The following is a 17,577-nucleotide window of genomic DNA, read 5'->3' as shown; positions in this document are numbered from 1 at the left end:
ACCTGGTCATAACTAGGGCTGATAGCTGGCAGAAAATTATTCTAAATGGCTATTGTAGTATAACAGAGGTATTGAATTTAACAATAATAAATGTTGTGCCACATTATGTGAATGCATTATTTTTAGGACATTATTCAATAATAAAATACTACACACACAGTATTTCCCATAACTCTGCTTCTAATCTCCTGCTATTCATTATTTGGTGGTCTCTATAACTTCAGGTATATTAAGCTAAACATAGGCTGTATAGAGTCAACCTCAGATTAGTGTTTCTACTTATGTGTGTGTACATATGCCCATGTGTGATCTCATGCCTGCTGACATATTTCTATAATGTAAGGAAATATTCAACCAAGCATCATTAGGTCACTGAAGATGGTCTGCTAATTTCAATTACTGTAAGAAAATTGCAGATGAAATATCAGCAAAGAGATGAAAGGCTGATTTTGCCCCATGTGTCTCTTATTTCAGTCAGTAATTGTGAGAACATTTGTAAAAAATGCAACTCATCTCACTGAAACTGTATGGTCAATGTAAGACACGTGCGAGGTGAGTGCCTGGGGTTATAGCGAGAGAAGCAACTGCCCCTGGGTCCCACCACTGGATACAAGCCATCCCAAGAGGAACTGCGCAACTTGGCAACAGTTTCCGGCCAATGCACAGGCCGTGCTGGAGGGCTCCCCTATTCCAAGATTGCAGGCAGACACTGCAGTCTCCACACCCTGCCCCCACACCCATTTGCCCAAGAACCCAGCCACTTTCTGAGACTCAGAGACCAACCCCAAGCTCCCATGTGCACCAGAGGTGAATGCCTGGGGTTATAGTCAGAGAGACAACTACCACGGGGGCCCACCGCTGGACACAGGCCATCCCGGGAGGAAATACCCAACTTGGCCCTAGTTTTCGGACAGTCGGAAGGCCCTGCTTGGAGGCTCCCCTTTTCAAAGACTGCAGGCAGAACCTGCAGTCTCCACACCATGCCTGCACACCCATCTGTCGGAGATCCCAGCCACTTCCTAAGAATCAGAGACCAACCCCCAGTTTCCATCCTGCCCTGGAACTCCCATCTTCACCAAAGACCAGAGGAACTCCCATCTGGACAAAATAAGGAGACCCCAGGGACTTCCAGAGTCTCAGAGTCCAGCCCCCCAGATCCTATCCAGCCAGTGCTCTCATCTGGACCGGAGCTCCCATCTGGACCAGAGAGAGGCTCCATAAATCTGTCAGCTCTCTCTGGACCAAGTACACTGATAACACCGAGAACGAACCCAAGAGGAGATGGGCAGATGTCAAGGCAGAAGTATATACAACAAAATAAAGAGCAATACAGCATCACCAGAACTTAGCCCTTCTCCAACAGCTAGACCTGAACATCACAGAATGGAAGAAGAAGAAGAAAACAACCTTATAAGTAACATCATGAAGAGGCTAGAGCCTTATATAGAAGAAATAAAAAATAAAGTAGAGGAACAGACAAACAAAAATTGGGAAGAATTCTATAAAAAACTAGAGGAAAGGACAATTAAAGCAGAAGAAAACAATAAGTCCTTGAAAGAAAAACATGAAAAAGCAAGGGAGACAGTCCAAGACCTGAAGAGGGAAATAGAAAAAATGAAGAAGTCACTAGCAGAAGGAATGCTGGAAATAGAAAATCTGAGTAAACAAACAGGAACTTCAAAGGCAAGTATAACCAACAGAATGCAAGAGATGGAAGAGAGGATCTCTGGTGTTGAAGATATGGTAGAAGAAATAGATTCATCAGTCAAAGAAAACACTAAAACCAACAAAGCCATGACCCAAAATGTCCAAGAAATTTGGGACACCATGAACAGACCAAAACTACAAATAATAGGGATAGAGGAAGGAGAAGAATACCAAGTCAAAGGCAGAGAAAATATATTTAACAAGATCATAGAAGAAAAGATTCACAACTTAAAGAAGGAAATACCTATGAAGATACAAGAAGCCTATAGAACACAAACAGACTAGAACCCCCCCCAAAAGAAAAGTCCTCTTGCCACATAATAATTAAACAACTAAACATACAGAATAAAGAAAGAATATTAAGGGCAACAAAGGAAAAAGGCCAAGTGACTTATAAAGGCAAACCCATCAGAATAACACCCAATTTCTCACTGGAGACTTTGAAAGCCAGAAGGACCTGGACAGATATAAGGCAGACACTAAGAGACCATGGATGCCAGCATAGACTAATATACCCAGCAAAACTTTCAATTATCATAGATGGAGTGAACAAGCCCTTCCAAGACAAAACCAGATTTAAACAGTACTTATCCACAAACCCAGCCCTAAAGAAAGCACTAGAAGGAAAATTTCAACATATGGAAGGCAGATACACCCATGAAAACACAGGCAATAGATAACACCACAGCAGTGAACCCCAAAGAAGAGAAGTACACACACACTACCACCAAAAAAATAAAAATAACAACAGGAACGAACAATCACTGGTCATTAATAGCCCTTAATATCAATGGACTTAATTCACCTATAAAAAGACACAGACTAACAGAATGGATATGAAAACAGGACCCATTTTTATGCTGCATACAAGAAACACATCTCAAATTCAAAGACAGACACCTCCTAAGAATAAAATGCTGGGAAAAGATTTTGCAATCAAATGGTCTTAAGAAGCAAGCTGGTGTATCCATATGAGTATTTTTATATTAGACTTTTATCAGGTGAAAGTTTTTGTTTCATTAAATTTCTTGTGCTCAGTATGTATATTTTTGATATTAGACCTTTATAAGATGAGAATTTTTGTTTTATTTACCTAAGTATGTTCAATATGTATATTTTGGATATTGGTCCTTCATCACATAATTTTTTTATTTACATGATTTCTTGTGCTCAATGTGTATATTTGGGAAATTCATCCTTTATCAAGTGACAATTTTTGTTTACTTACATGATTTCTTGTGTTCAATATATATATATTAGACAATAACTGGTGAAAATTTGTTTTGCCTTATTTCTTGTAGTCAATATGTATATTTTGGATATTAGACCTTTATCTGATAAGAATTTTTGTTATATTTAATTTCTTGTGTTCACTATGTATATTTTTTATATTAGACCTTTGTCACATGAGAATTTTTGTTTCATTTATTTAATTATGTTCAAAATGTATATTTTGGTTATTGGACCTTTGTGAGATGAGAAGTTTTAGTTTGTTTCTCTGGTTTCTTGTGTTCAATATGTATATTTTGTATATTAGTCCTTTATCAAATGAGAATGTTCTTTTTTTTTATCTAATTTCTTGTGTTCAATGTGTATATTTTGGATCATAGTCTTTATCAGATGAGAAATTTTCTTTTATTTATTATCTAATTATATTCAAAATGAATATTTTGGATATCATATCTGCATTAGATTAGAAGTTTTGTTTTATGTATCTAATTTCATGTGTTCAGTGTGTATTCTTTGTATAGTAGATCTTTATCAGTTGAGAAGTTTTTGTTTTCATCTGATTTCTTGTATTCAATGTGTATAATTTGGATGTTCAAATTTTATCAGATGAGAATTTTTGTTTTATTTAATTTTTTTTCAAGATATATTTATTTATTATGTATGTAGTATTCTGCCTGCATGTGTCCCTGCAGGCCAGAAGAGAGCACCAGATCTCATTACAAGTGGTTGTGAGCCACCATGTGGTTGCTTGGAATTGAACTCAGGACCTTTGGAAGAGCAATCATTCCTCTTATCCACTGTGCCATCTCTCCAGCCCTTATTTAATTTTTTATATTCAAAAAGTATATTTTTTATATTGACCTGTATCACATGAGGATTTTGTTTTCTTTTTCTGATTTCTTGTGTTCAATATGTATATTTTGGATATTAGAATTTTATCAGGTGAGAAATTATGTTTTACCTAATTTTTTATGTTCAATATGAATATATTTGATATTTGATCTTTATCACATGGGAATTTTTTGTTTTTCTGATTACTTGTGTTTAGCTTGGATACTTTGGTGATTAGATATTTATCAGATAAGAATTATTGTATTATTTTTTATTTCTAGTGTGCAATATGTACATTTTGTATATAGACTTTTTCAGATGTAAATTTTTGTTTTTATTTAATTTCTTGTGTTCAATCTATAAATTTGGGGTATTAGACTGTTATCAAATGAGAATTTTTGTTTTGTTTATCTGATTTCTTGGATTCAATATGTATATTGGATATTAGACCTTGATCAGATAAACATTTTGTCTAGTTTAATTTCTTGTGTTCCATCTGTATATTGTGCATAACAGACTTTTATCAGATGGAAATTTGTGTTTCCTTTATCTAATTATGTTCAGTGTGTTTAATTTGGATATTAGACCTTTATTAGATGAGAGATTTCATATTATTTAAGGGATTTCTTGGGTCAATTTCTTATGCCGTTGATATTAGAACATAATCAAAAGAGAACTTTTGTTATGCATTTTTTTTGTTCAATGTGTATATTTCAATATTATACCTTCGTCACATGACATTTTTTTTAATTATCTAATTTTTGTTTTCAATATGTATATTTCAGGTATTAGGCCTTTGTAAGATGAGAATTTTTGTTTTTTTTTTTACTTCTTGTGTTAAATATGTGTATTTTGGGTAATAGAATTTTACAGAGAAATATTTTTTATTTATTTAATTTCCTGTGTTCAATAAATATGTTTTTGATATTGCTCCTTTATCAGATGAGAATTTTTGCTTTATGCATCTGACTTCTGGTGTTAAATATGGTTTTTTGGTTATTAGACATTAAACAGGTTAGAATTTTTGTTTTGTATAATTTCTTGTGTTCGTTATGTATATTTTGGATATTAGACTTTAATCAAATGAAAATTTTGTTTATATTGATCCGTTTCCTTGTGATCAATGTCCATACTTTGGATATTACATATTTATCTACAGAGAATTTTTCTTTGTTTTTAATTTGTGTGTTCAATAATTATATTTATGATATTTGAATGTTATCACATTAGAATTTTCTTCTTTTCATGAGTTCTTGTGTTTAATATGTATATTTTATATATTAGACTTTTATCAGATGAGAATTTTTGTTTTCTTTATCTGAACTATAGTATTCAATGTATTTTTTTAATATTTGACCTAGAAAAGAGAATTTTTAATTTGTTTTGTTTCTTGAGTTCAGTAGGTATTTTTCATTATTAGATTTTTATCACACAAAAATTTTTGTTTCATATAATTTCTTGTGTTCAATATGTATATTTTGGATATTAGACTTTAATAAGGTGAGAACTTTTCTAATTTATTAGTTTCCTTATGATTAGTGTGTATATTTTGGATATTAGATCTTATCTGCAGAAAAAAATTGTTTGTGTCCAGTATGTATGTTTTTGATATTTGAACATTGTCACATGAGAATATGGTTTTTCATGATGTATATTTTGGATAGTAAGCCTTTATCATTTGAGAATTTTTATTTTATTTAACTTTTTTGTTCAATAAGTATGTTTTTGTTACTAGATTTTTATCAAGTGAGAATTTTTGTTTTATTTGAATTCTTTTGTTTAATATTTATATTTTGAATATTAGATTTTTATCAGATAAAATATTATGTTGTATTTAAATTTTTGTGTTCAGCATGTATATTATGAATATTAGACTTTTATTAGATGGTAATTTGTTTCATTTCTCTTATAAGGTTCTATATTATATGTTTTATATTAGACTTTATTAGACTTTTTGAGTTCAATATGTATTTTTTGGATATAACAACTTTTTCAATTAGAATTTTTTTTAAATCTTTTGTTTGGATTCAATATGTACTTTGGATATTAGACCTTTATCAGATGTTAATTTTGTTTTGTTTATCTAGTTTCTTGGTTTCAATATGTATTTAGTATATTAGAATTTTTCCAGGGGAGATTATTTGTTTTATTTGCCTAATTGTGTTCAATATTTATATTTTAGATATTTAAAATTTATGAGATAAGAATTTTTGTCTTATTTATCTGATTTCTTGGGTCCAGTATGCATATTTTAGATATTAGATATTTATCTGATGACAACTTTTGTTTTATTTATGTCATTTCTTGTGCTCAATGTATAATTTTAGATATTAGACCTTTTTCAGATGAGAATTTTTGTTTTATTTATTTTTGTTTAAAATGTATATATTTTGCTTAAAACTTTTATAAGAAGAGAATTTCTGTTTTATTAACCTAATTAGGTATTATAACTATATTTTGATATTGGATCTATATCAGATGCAAATTTCTGTTTTATTTAACAGAATTCTTGTCTTCAGTCTATATTTTATAGATAATAGACCATAATCAGATGCAAAGTTTTGTTTTATTCATCTGAATTCTTGTGTTCAGCATGTATATTTTGGATTCAGACCTTTATCAGGTGTGAAAATTTGTTTAATAAAATTTCTTCTGTTCAATATGTATATTTTTGATATTAGGTATTTATCAGATGAGAATTTTTGTTTTCTTTATCTGATTTCTTATCTCCTCTGTATATTATTGATAATAGAACTTTATGTGATGAGAATTTTAGTTTTATTTATTTGATTTCTTGAGTTCATTGTGTATATTTTTGATATTATATCTTTATAAAATGAAAACTTTTTTTTCTTTATCTGATTTCATGCATTCAATATGTATTTTGGACATTAGAAATTTATCAGATGATAATTTGTGTTTTATTTATCAACTTCCTTGGGTTTAATATCTATTTTGGATTCTAGACCTTTATCAGGTGAGAATTTTCGTTTTACTTGGTTTCTTGTGTCAATAACCATATTTTTGGTACTTGACTTTAATCACATGGGAATTTTGTTTTGTTTTTATGATTTCTTGTGATCAATATATATATTGTTAATATTATTTATCAGATAAGAATTTTTGTTTTATTTTCCTAATTATGTTCAATATGTATATTTTTGATATTAAAATTGTATTAGATGAGTATTTTTGATTTTCAATTTTATTTGTTCAGTAAGTATATTGTTCATATTGGACCTTTAGGATATGAGAATTTTTGTTTTATTTACCTAATTATGTTCAATATGTATATTTTTGATATGAGAACTTCTTAACGTGAGAATTTTTATTTTATTTATCTGATTTATTGGGTCCAATATGTATACTGTTGATATTACTTAGCCCTTAATCAGATGAGGTTTTTTTTTTTCTGATTTCTTGTGTTCAATACATATATGTTGTATATTAGACCTTTATCTGATGACAATTTTTGTCTTATTTGTCTGTTTTCTTATGTTCAATATATTATTTAGGATACTAGACCTTTTTCTGAAAAAAAAATTTTTTTTTAAAATTTTATGTGTTCAATATGTATACATTTTTGGTCCATTATCATATTTGAATTTTTGTTTTATTTATCTGATTCCTTATTCACTCTATATTATGGGTGATATACCTTTATCAGATCATATTTTTTATTTTAGTTATCTGAATTCTTAATTTCAATGTATATTTTGTATATTAGGATTCTATCAGATGAGAATTTTTCATTTATTTAATTTATTAATTAATTTATTTATTAATTTAATTTTGGTCACTCTCTGAACATACACATTCAAGGTATTTGAAGAACAGCCTCAGGAAAAGCTACCACTTTTAAGGACTAGTAGTAACAACAGTCCACATGCAAGACTCCCAATTTAATGTAATTCCACACGGAGACACAAGCTGGGTCAAGAGGACATTAAATAACAGCTTTAAACAATTTAGCTCTGACCCTCCTTCCTTACAGCCTTACTAATTTTATAGACCTCTAACTCCTTACCTAACCACTTCTAGGAATATTTAGGGGACCCATGCTCATTTCATCCCTGACAATGCAGCGTTAGCCAGGCTGATTTCATCCCTGAAAATGCAGGGTGAGCCAGGCCGATTTCGTCCCTTACACTGGAGGGGGAGCCAGGCCGATTTCATCAGAGAACTGGAGGGGAAGCTAGGATGGATTCATCGGGGCACCAGAGGGGAACCCAGGCTGATTTCATCCCTGACACTGGATGGGGAGCCAGGCTGATTTTATCAGGGCACTGGAGAGGGACCCTCGCTGATTCCATCAGGGCACTGGAGGGGGAGCCAGGTCAATTTCATCAGGGCACTGGAGGGGGAACCAACACGATTTCATCCCTTACATTGGATTGGGAGCCAGGCTGATTTCATCAGGATACTGGAGGGGGAACCAATCCAATTTCATCAGTTACACTGGAGGGGAAGACAGGTCAATGTCATCAGGGAGATGGAAGGGGAACCAAGCCGATTTCATCCTGGATACTGGTGGGGGAGACTGGCCAATTCCATCAGGGCTCTAGAGGGGGTGCTAGCCTGATTTCATCAGGGCATGGAAGGGGGGGCAAGACTGATGGAACTGGACACTGGGTGAGTGCCAGGCTATTCACCAACACGAAGGGGGCAGTCTGATTTCATCAGGCACTGGAGGGGAGGCATTTATCCCGACAATGGAGGAGCCAGACTGGAGGGGCACACAACTGATTTCATCCTGGACCTGAAAGGGGAGCCAGACAGATTTCATCCCAGATACTGGAGTGGGAGCCAGGGTGATTTCATACTGGACACTGGAAGGTGAGTCAGGTTGATTTCATCCCTGACACTGGAGTGGGAGCCAGGCTGATTTTATACCCACACTGCAGGGAAACCCAGGCCTTTTTCATCAGGGCACTGTAGGGGAACCCCAGGCCAATTTCATCCCTGACTTGGAGGGGGAACCAGGCCGATTTCATCTGGAAACTGGAAAGGGAGCCATGCCAATTTAATCTTGGCTCTGGAGGGGTAGACAGGCAGATTTCATTAGGGCACTGGAGTGGGAGCCATGATGAAATCATCCCAGACACTGGAAGGGGATCCAAAGTGATTATTTCAGGACCCTGGAGTTAGAGCCAGGTTGATTTCATCAGGGCACTGGAAGGGGGCCAGGCTGATTACATCAGGGCACAGGAGGGGGACCCAGGCCGATTTCATCCTGGACAATGGACTGGTAACTAGGCTCATTTCATCTGAGCAATGGAAGAGGAACCAGGCATATTTCATGAGGGCACTGTAGGGGTATCCAGGCCAATTTCATCCCAGACACTGGAGGTGGAGCCATGACAATTTCATCAGGGCACTGGAGAGGGATCCATGATGATTTCATCCCAGACACTGGAAGGGGATCCAAGCTGATTATTTCAAGGCCCTGTAGGGTGTGCCAGGACAATTTTATCATGGCAGTGGAGGAGGAGCCAGGCTGATTTCATCCCTGACACCAAAGGGGGAGCCAGACTGATTTCATCAGTGCAATGGAGGGGAGAGAGGCCGATTTCTTCCCTGACAAAGGAAAGGGGACACAGGCCAATTTCATCCCTGACTCTGGAGTGGGAAACAGTTTGATTTCAACCCAGACACTGGAGGGAGACATGCCCATTTCATCCTGGACCATGGAGGGAGAACCAGGCCAATATCATCAGGGCAGTGAGGTGAGCCAGGCCAATTTAATCAGGGCACTGAAGGGGGAGCCATGCTGATTTCATCCCTAAAACATTAGTATATAAGCAGCCTGAGCAATTACTTTTCAAAATGGTTTTATGCAAAGCAAATCTTCTCAAAAGCAAGGAATTTGAAATAACTTTTATTTTTATAAGATCACAGTATAAAAAATACAAAATAGAACAGAAATAAACTATAGGAAATGTACAAACACATGGAGGCTAGAAAATAAAACACTGAACAATCAGCAAGATGCTAAAGAAATTGGGAGTGGTTTCTTAGACTCAAATTGTGTTAAGAATAAAGCATAGCATTCTTGAAATGTACAAAAATAACAAAACAGTAGAATCTACAAAAAAGGGGTTGAAAGAGGGAAGTCAAAGTCTATTGGTATAAAGGTAAACATTTAAAAAATTAGTGGATAGTTCAGCAAGTAAAGGTACATGCCAACATGACTGAATTCAATTCCTGGGAAACATGGCACAATAAAGGCATGGAACTCTAGTAAACTATTCCCATCCACCATCCACATGTGAGTTACAGTGTGTGCACAACTGAGTGAATGTTATGTATGTGAGTTCATACACAAATAACTGTGTGTTGAAAACATAAAAAAGAAATATCATTAGTCAGAAAGGAACAACAAAGATCAGAACTCATGTAAATTAGTTATGAATCTTAAACCATACTGTGTAGCTTTGTACCTTCCCTGGAACTCATTTTGGAGACCATGCTGGCCTTGAACTCACAGAAATCCATCTGCCTCTGCATCCCAATTGCTGGGCATAAAGGCATGCACCACCACCTCCTGGCCAGATATTTATTATATAAACGAAAAAGGCCATCCTCCCTGTAGCTTGGAGACATCCTTTTCTTCCTCTCTGCCACCTAGGCTTCAGGTAGAGCTTCATTGCTGACAAGTGACCTCCCTCTGTGTCACCCTGCTCTGAGTTCTCATCCTGAGTAGACTATTTAATTCAATTGACACTTCAGCTGCTGTCCACTTGGTTGTCATCCAATGATCCTATCAGCTCTCATAAAGACTATAGCTCTAGAATGCCTTGAAAAGAAACACACACACACACACACACACACAAGCACACTAGTTCTTTTGTAAGAGTCCAAGGACTGCTCTCCATCCCTTGGGGCTAATTTTGCATAGAGGAATATGCTCTCCCTGTCCAGACTATGTTGAGGTGGTTGGAAAACTTTTTTGTTGAAGCCTCAAATCTCCTGCCCCAACACTCAGCCTGTCATGGGTCTTTTCCACAACACTGGGCAACCAGTAAGCTCCATACTGTAAGCACCATGATGGTAGAATGTGCCAATGGAACACATAGTAAACACTGCTGCCCAAGTCCAACTGAGGTCCCTATAAGTGTGAATCAACAGCTTATCAAAGTGAAGAGACCACCCAGGCATGCAGAGAATGGGAGGAAGAAGTCCACATGCCACCCAACAAGGTGACAAAGAGAATGACTCATTTGACCTTTGCAGGAGGCTCTGCTACTTGCAAGCTGCTATCCCCACTGTGAATACACATAAACACTGAAAAGCAAATGTGCAAAAAGCAAATGGTGCTGAACTTTGAACCTACTCCCTCAAGGGTGTTCATAGCACCTCCCTCCTCATAATGACATGCAGGTGTGTTATGTGTGACTGAACCATCTCCATCATTGGACTGCAGCTTCAGGCAGGGAATCGGATTAAATGCCAATTAATTCTCGAAAAAGACTCACCTTCCCAGAAATACTGGTGCGTGGACAAAAAAATAAACACTTGACTGTCATGAAATTGGTGATGTGGTTGAATGTGTGGGTGGGGGGAGGTGTAAGAGTAAAATGATGAATTAAATACAAGTGGGTTGAAGGTTAAACAGGCTAATGTCACAGGAGGAAATGGTACTGGACCTAAACTTGACCCAGCACCTTGTTCTTATCTGCTCTTTCTGTGTCTGGGGGTCACTGACCTTTTCCTCTTGGCCAAAAGTAGATAAAAGAGACTTCCAGAAAGAATCATACTATTTCTGAAACCTCCAACAACAAAAGAATCCAAGAACTTGTAATAAGAAAACAGATTCCCCGTCTTCCATTCTCTGACAATGGAAATGAGGAAATATCAGCAAGCAGAGGACCAATCCCCTCTGAGTGAGGGTAGGAGACACTAGTGGTGTGGCAGTCCTGTGGCAATAGACCGTTGCCCAAGACCCTGCATGTTACCCATCTTGTATTGCACACTGGACTTCTAAGTGTCCTGACTCATTTGGTGATGGATTTACTCTTTTATAGGGAGGTGTCTCAGGTTCCCTGCATAACAGATATTTACATTATGATTGATAACAGTAATGATTACAGTTATGACATAGCTAGAAAAATAATTTTATGGTTGAATTTCACAACATGAGGAATTGTATTTAAATGGCTATGGCATTAGGAAGATTAAAAATAGTAGTTCTAGACCCATTAAGTATGACAATATGGTGTTGGAAGTAGCTAATGGTCTCATTCACTATTGGCAAAGCTGAGAATTAGAAGCATAAGACAAAGCACTACTTGCTAAGGATGCATGCAAAGAGGCAGAAAGACTGGAACCAGAGCTTCAGACTATGCAGTACAGCAACAAGAAAAGCCAGAGATGGCCATTGCACAATGCTGTGGTCCCCTGAAAGACAGGCACTTAACAATAGAAGACTGAATCCTCAGCCAGATCATTTAATTTATCTGAGGCCTTGGTGTTCTCATTCTTTAAGCTCTGCATGTGTGACATGACCTGCTTATGCTCCATCTTAAGCTTTTCATACAAAGGATTTGGCTGGTGGTAGGTCCTGAATCTAGAGACAAATATTCCTCAAGTATCACAGAAATTCAGGGTGTTTTCTAGACTACTGGTTGTCATGGGATGCCACGTCCTATCTCCTAAGTACTGGAAAATTCAGGAATTTATTAAAATTGCTATTGTAGGGAAAAGTTTCTGACTAAAATACCCACCCTGATGCTGGATCCCAGAACTAGGGAAAGAATATTCAGATCAGGGCAGAAAGAAACACAGTTAGGCTCAGTAAGATCAGAGACATCTCTGTCCCTGGCCAACTGTTTGAGAAATGAACCAGTCACAGAGTGGGACAGTATAACCATGGACCCCAAGTCAACTCCAAAACATCCTGTGTAAACCACCCTCCCTTGTCAGTTAGAAAAAAGGCTGTTCTCTCCACCTCAGTAGAGGCAGCTACTTTCCTAGACACCTCCTTCCCAAATAAATGTCTTTCTTAAAAGAGTTTTGGGTGTGAAGAACTTCATTCACTGGCATAGAGAAGATCCTTGTTGAGACATCCCTCAGTGGACAAAACAAGAGAGAGCTGAAAGGTCAGAGCAAAGAGGAGCTGAACAGAAGATCTTTGCTGAGACATAACTGAGTGGACAGAGCAATAAAGAACTAAAAAAAAGTAATGCTTTTCTCTAGAGCCACAGGACATTGCTACATTTCTACAGGGGTTTTCCCTTATTGCAGAGTGTAGCAAAAGAAGCAATATCTTAGGCCAGAGAAGCAAAGCTTTGCTAGGAAGCCCATTTAAGAGGGGCTGAGCAAAGCTCAGCTGTAGCAGCTCTAAAGCAGAAGAGCAGGATTGTTATATCCTGCAGAGAGATCATCCCCCATCAATCCTAGGCCTGAATTTCTCAAGAAGTCTAAAAAATTTCCCTACCAGTGTTAGGTTGCTTTTTTGCAATCTAGCTGTCAGAGCTGTGCTAAACAGCTCTATGTCTCCAGGAAAACTTCAGAACAGAGCTATTGGGAGCAGCTTGAGGTGTCCAAGATACCTCCCACCTCAAAGGCTGAACTGTCTCCAGGTGTCCAGGACACCTTAAGGGCAGAGCTGTTGTTCTGAGCAGTTCACTGTGTGTGAGATACCTTGTCCTCCAGGGCTAAACTATCTCCTTGCAGTTCCATCCATCAGAGTTGTAGTCAGCAGCTCAAGGTGTTGCCTGACTCCCCAGGTAGTCGACACCTTTCCCTTGAGTTGTTGCAACAAATTCACTTATATTGTTGGTGTCAAATCCTGGGACCAAACCCACAGAGTTGCAAACCATTTACTTACAGCTAGTGGGTCATTAGTTCAGCAGAGGCAGGAAGTTTAGATGATGAAAGTTGAAGCTGCATGAGCTCTCTTAGTACGCTTGCTGAAATAACTGTTTAAGAATTTCACTAGTGTCTACTCCAAAGGTGTGTACCCTCTAGGATCTCTGAAGATGTTTCTCCTGTCTTCAAAAATAAATTCTCAATGATGGTACCTGTCAAAATGAAGACCAAAATAACATCATGAACAGTTTTGAGGATGGGACTCAACATCATGGCAGATTTATAAACTCCCCAAGGGTATATCTATGTGTCACAAAGTAAGTACACTGGCAGAACTATAAAGTTCAAAGTGGTGCTCCCAATTTTCACCAAGGTATCACTGCTCTACCCACCCACAGACACCTGTTTGCAGGGAACTAGGGAGATACACATGCACAAACATATCAAAAAAACACAACACATTTGCATGTATGTGAGAGACAGACAGACAAAGAAAGAGATACTTAGAGAGAGAGAAAGAGAGAGCAAGAGTGAGAGAACTCTATCAATTTGATGCTTAACAAATGCATGCAGGTGTGTCCTCTCAGAGAGAAACAAAGGGAGCAGGGATCTGTCTCAGTCCCTGTATCCACACATTTAGATATGTGACAAGGCCTCTCCAACTGCTGCTTGGAGAACCAAACAAACAAGGCCTATCCAAGCAAGTATCAAAACAATCAACACAAACTCACAGCAACTAACATCTCACACTAGCCAGCACTTGATATAATGCATGCTGGGAACTCACATGCTACTGCCTCAATCCATGAATACTATGACTCCTGCTATAGGCTCTGTTTTTGTTTCTTTTTAGGGGAAGCAGAATAGTCTTTGTCCTCATGTCATTCCAGTCCACATTTGAGGTTCTTCTACCTTTGGAAAGATTCAGAGACACAATTTTGGACAAAAGCATACTGTGGAGATGCAGCCTACCAGGAACACAGAACTTATATAAAATGAATTAATGATGGCAGAGTGGGTCTGAGATTGAAACCACAGGGTTTGAAAGAATGAAAACCTATTCTTCATGCTCTCTTCTGTGACAAAAATCAGGTTGCTCACAGCAAATTTCTTTCAATGGTCACTTTCTGTAGCTGACTGGTCAGTGTTGGAACCTTCTGCTTCACCTGCATCTTGTTGAGGAAGGTTTAGTGGGAGGGTGGCTCCATGGTGCTACTTGTGGGTAAATGTTCACAAATTAACTTGCAGTATGACAAGGCAAAGAGGACGGACAGACTACTCTGAGTCCTAAATAAATGCTTGAGAAAGTTTGTTTACCAATGAATCAGTGACACCCCAAATTATTTTGTCCCAGCTTCTGATGCCCCCTCTGGGGAAGTCAGCTATCTACTCTATTTGAAGGGAAGTGGTTATCTCATCTATCTGGTTCTCTCTGTCATTATAGCACATGTTCCTAGTAGCCAAGGAGAGAGAGTCATGAGTAAATCGCCATAGTTACAATCATGTCTGTCATTTAGAAGTTGCTCAATTATCTACACAGTTCACTCTAGCCATATAGCTATTGATGGAGAAGATATATAAGAGTAGAACATGATCACCGGACTCAACATGTCATTTCACTGACAACGTAGGACACACAGAACAGCTGGGAAGTACCTAAAGTTAGCCAGTGTGGTTGAAGTACTGTGATGTCCTGTCTTGAAATGGGCACACCTCATTAATCCCTCCTGCTTTAAATGTTGGTCTCATGTTCATTCCTCAGTGCCCATCCTCCAAAAGGAACAAAAGCCGAAAGTTCCCAGCATAAAGCTTTGTCCTTACCAGTTCCTAACCTTAGAGACAGAACAATTAATTTCTTGGAATCCTTGAATTTCAAGAGTCATGACACACAGGGATGTTCTGTTGGTTCCCAGAGACTCCAGCTTTCTGTGCCCCATTACTGGAAGATTCAGTTCAAGACCACTTCCTCCAAGAAGCTTCTCTTTTCCTCCACAGAACTCATTACACAATTATCTTGACCATTTCATTCTTGATGTTTTACTCTGAGGCTGAAGGTCAGCTTTCTTCTGTCACTCTCTTGTCTCTCTACCCTTTCCATTCTCTTTCTGAATTAGACTCTTCAGGATGCCAACATGTTCACCAGTAAATGGTGAAGACATTGAATAAACTTCCCAAGGGCAGTTGGTGTTGCCATAATGTAGGTGACATCACAGATGTTGCCAGGGATCTCCAGGATACAATAGAATGTCCAGGGAAGAGCTGCAGATGTCATGGGAACTTACATTGCTTCCCTGCTAATGCTCTTTCCTCATAATACACTACAAGTCAAGCTGACCTTTGCAGGAGCCTCTGCTGGGAAACAAGGGAAGCCCTTCAGCATCCCCTTCATCCAAAGCCAGAGATCTCTCACCAATCGATTGGACATCCTTTGTTGTTTTACATGTGTGGAACTGAAGCTTTATCTCCTACTGAAATATTATGTACACAAGGTAAAGATATCATAGAAATTTATATATGCTACAGTTCTTCATAATTTCCTGCATCTCCTTATCTCATTAATCACAAGATATTATAGACTTAATGCTGACTTAGAAGGACACTTTTTAAACATTTTCCTGTTAAAGAGTCTACAGGAAACAGCTAGTCAGAGTTATGCTAGAGAAAGAGGCTGTCACAGCCTAGGAACAAGTACTCATAGGAGTGTGATATGGTCATGCAGCTCAGTGTGACTAAAATCTGTGTCATCAGCATGTGTGTAGTGGTTGTTGTACTCACTGTTGAGTAGCTCCATGTGTTCTGCTGTTACTGGGTAGTAAAGGTGTCCAGACAGCTGGAGTCTTCCACACAGAACATGAGTTTCCTATAGAGCAAAGGATATTCAGAAAAATCCTTTGCAAGGCCCTTCATATATTGGAACATAAACAAAATGGTTCCACTGGACACTCCAGATGAATTGTTCTTAATTTGTCCAATGCTCTGACCCTTTAAATTGTATTAACAGTAGTTACACCTATTGTGATGAACCCTAATTGTTTCATTGCTTCCTAACTTTAAGTGTGCTACTGTTATGAATCATAATTCAAATATTTGATGTGCAGGATATCTGATATGTAAACCCCAATGGGATGGTGGCCCACAGGTTGAGTACCACACTCCTGAATGCAGACAGAAATCTCCACAAATCCTGACAGTGATGCGTGGGCAGTGTGATTCTTAATTTTTGTTATCAGTTTGAATTAAACTAGTCACCTGGGAGGAGGGACACTCTATGAGAAATTATATAAATCAAATTTACTTTGAACATGTCTCTGTTGGATTTTGTTAATTGTTAATTGAGATAAGACTCCCTAAAGTGGGCAAAATCTCTTCATTATCTGCAACCTATACTGTGTAAATATGAAGAACCTAGAGCATAAGCATAAATAAACAGGCAACATGGGTACAGTTGTTTGTCTCTGCTCTTGGCTGTAGATGTGATATGATTAGCTGAGCTCTTACCTTGATTTCTCCAAAATGGAACTATTACCTGGAATTTTGTGCTATGATCAATTTTTCCCATTCTAAGTTGCTGTGCCTGATATCTCAATGTAATAAAGATGTTAAGAAAGCACTCTATGACAGAGAGGTTTTCACAAGTCAGTGAAATGTGTATTTCATGAAATGCTCAATAGCACCATATCTGTCTCAGAAGAAGAGATCCTACTTGTTAGTTATTTGGCGGCACCCTTACCCTGCGAAGAAATATCACAAAACACAACAGAATCCACTAATAAGAGTTTTATTAAGACAGTAAAGAGAGACAGATGTGAGAGGCCTGTGGACAACACACATGAATAAAGAAGGAGTTGGGAACATGGTGCCGACTTATAAATTTTGATTTTCTCCTTAACAGGCCCTTTTGAGCTACATCCAAAGCTATCCAAGGAGAATGAGGTCTTGGGCTAGGAACTGAAATAATAACAGGTACAGGTTTTGAATGGAGGTCTGAGGAACAGACTG

At 37.4% G+C, this 17,577-nt stretch overlaps 1 long non-coding RNA gene across 1 annotated transcript; it reads right to left on the bottom strand.

The window, feature by feature from the left end:
* Positions 1-13,718: 13,718 nt before the first annotated feature.
* On the bottom strand, positions 13,719-16,477 carry LOC118575811. Its single transcript, XR_004943893.1, has 3 exons — positions 16,354-16,477; positions 14,366-14,490; positions 13,719-13,790 (listed from the first exon to the last, which is right to left on the bottom strand). It is a non-coding gene; the product is annotated as an uncharacterized LOC118575811 (long non-coding RNA).
* Positions 16,478-17,577: the final 1,100 nt, after the last annotated feature.

This window comes from Onychomys torridus, unplaced genomic scaffold (genome assembly GCF_903995425.1).
Source record: "Onychomys torridus unplaced genomic scaffold, mOncTor1.1, whole genome shotgun sequence".
In the NCBI taxonomy this organism is placed as follows: domain Eukaryota; kingdom Metazoa; phylum Chordata; class Mammalia; order Rodentia; family Cricetidae; genus Onychomys; species Onychomys torridus.
Note: the sequence above shows the minus strand (reverse complement) of the source record. Positions and strands in the feature narration are given on the sequence as shown.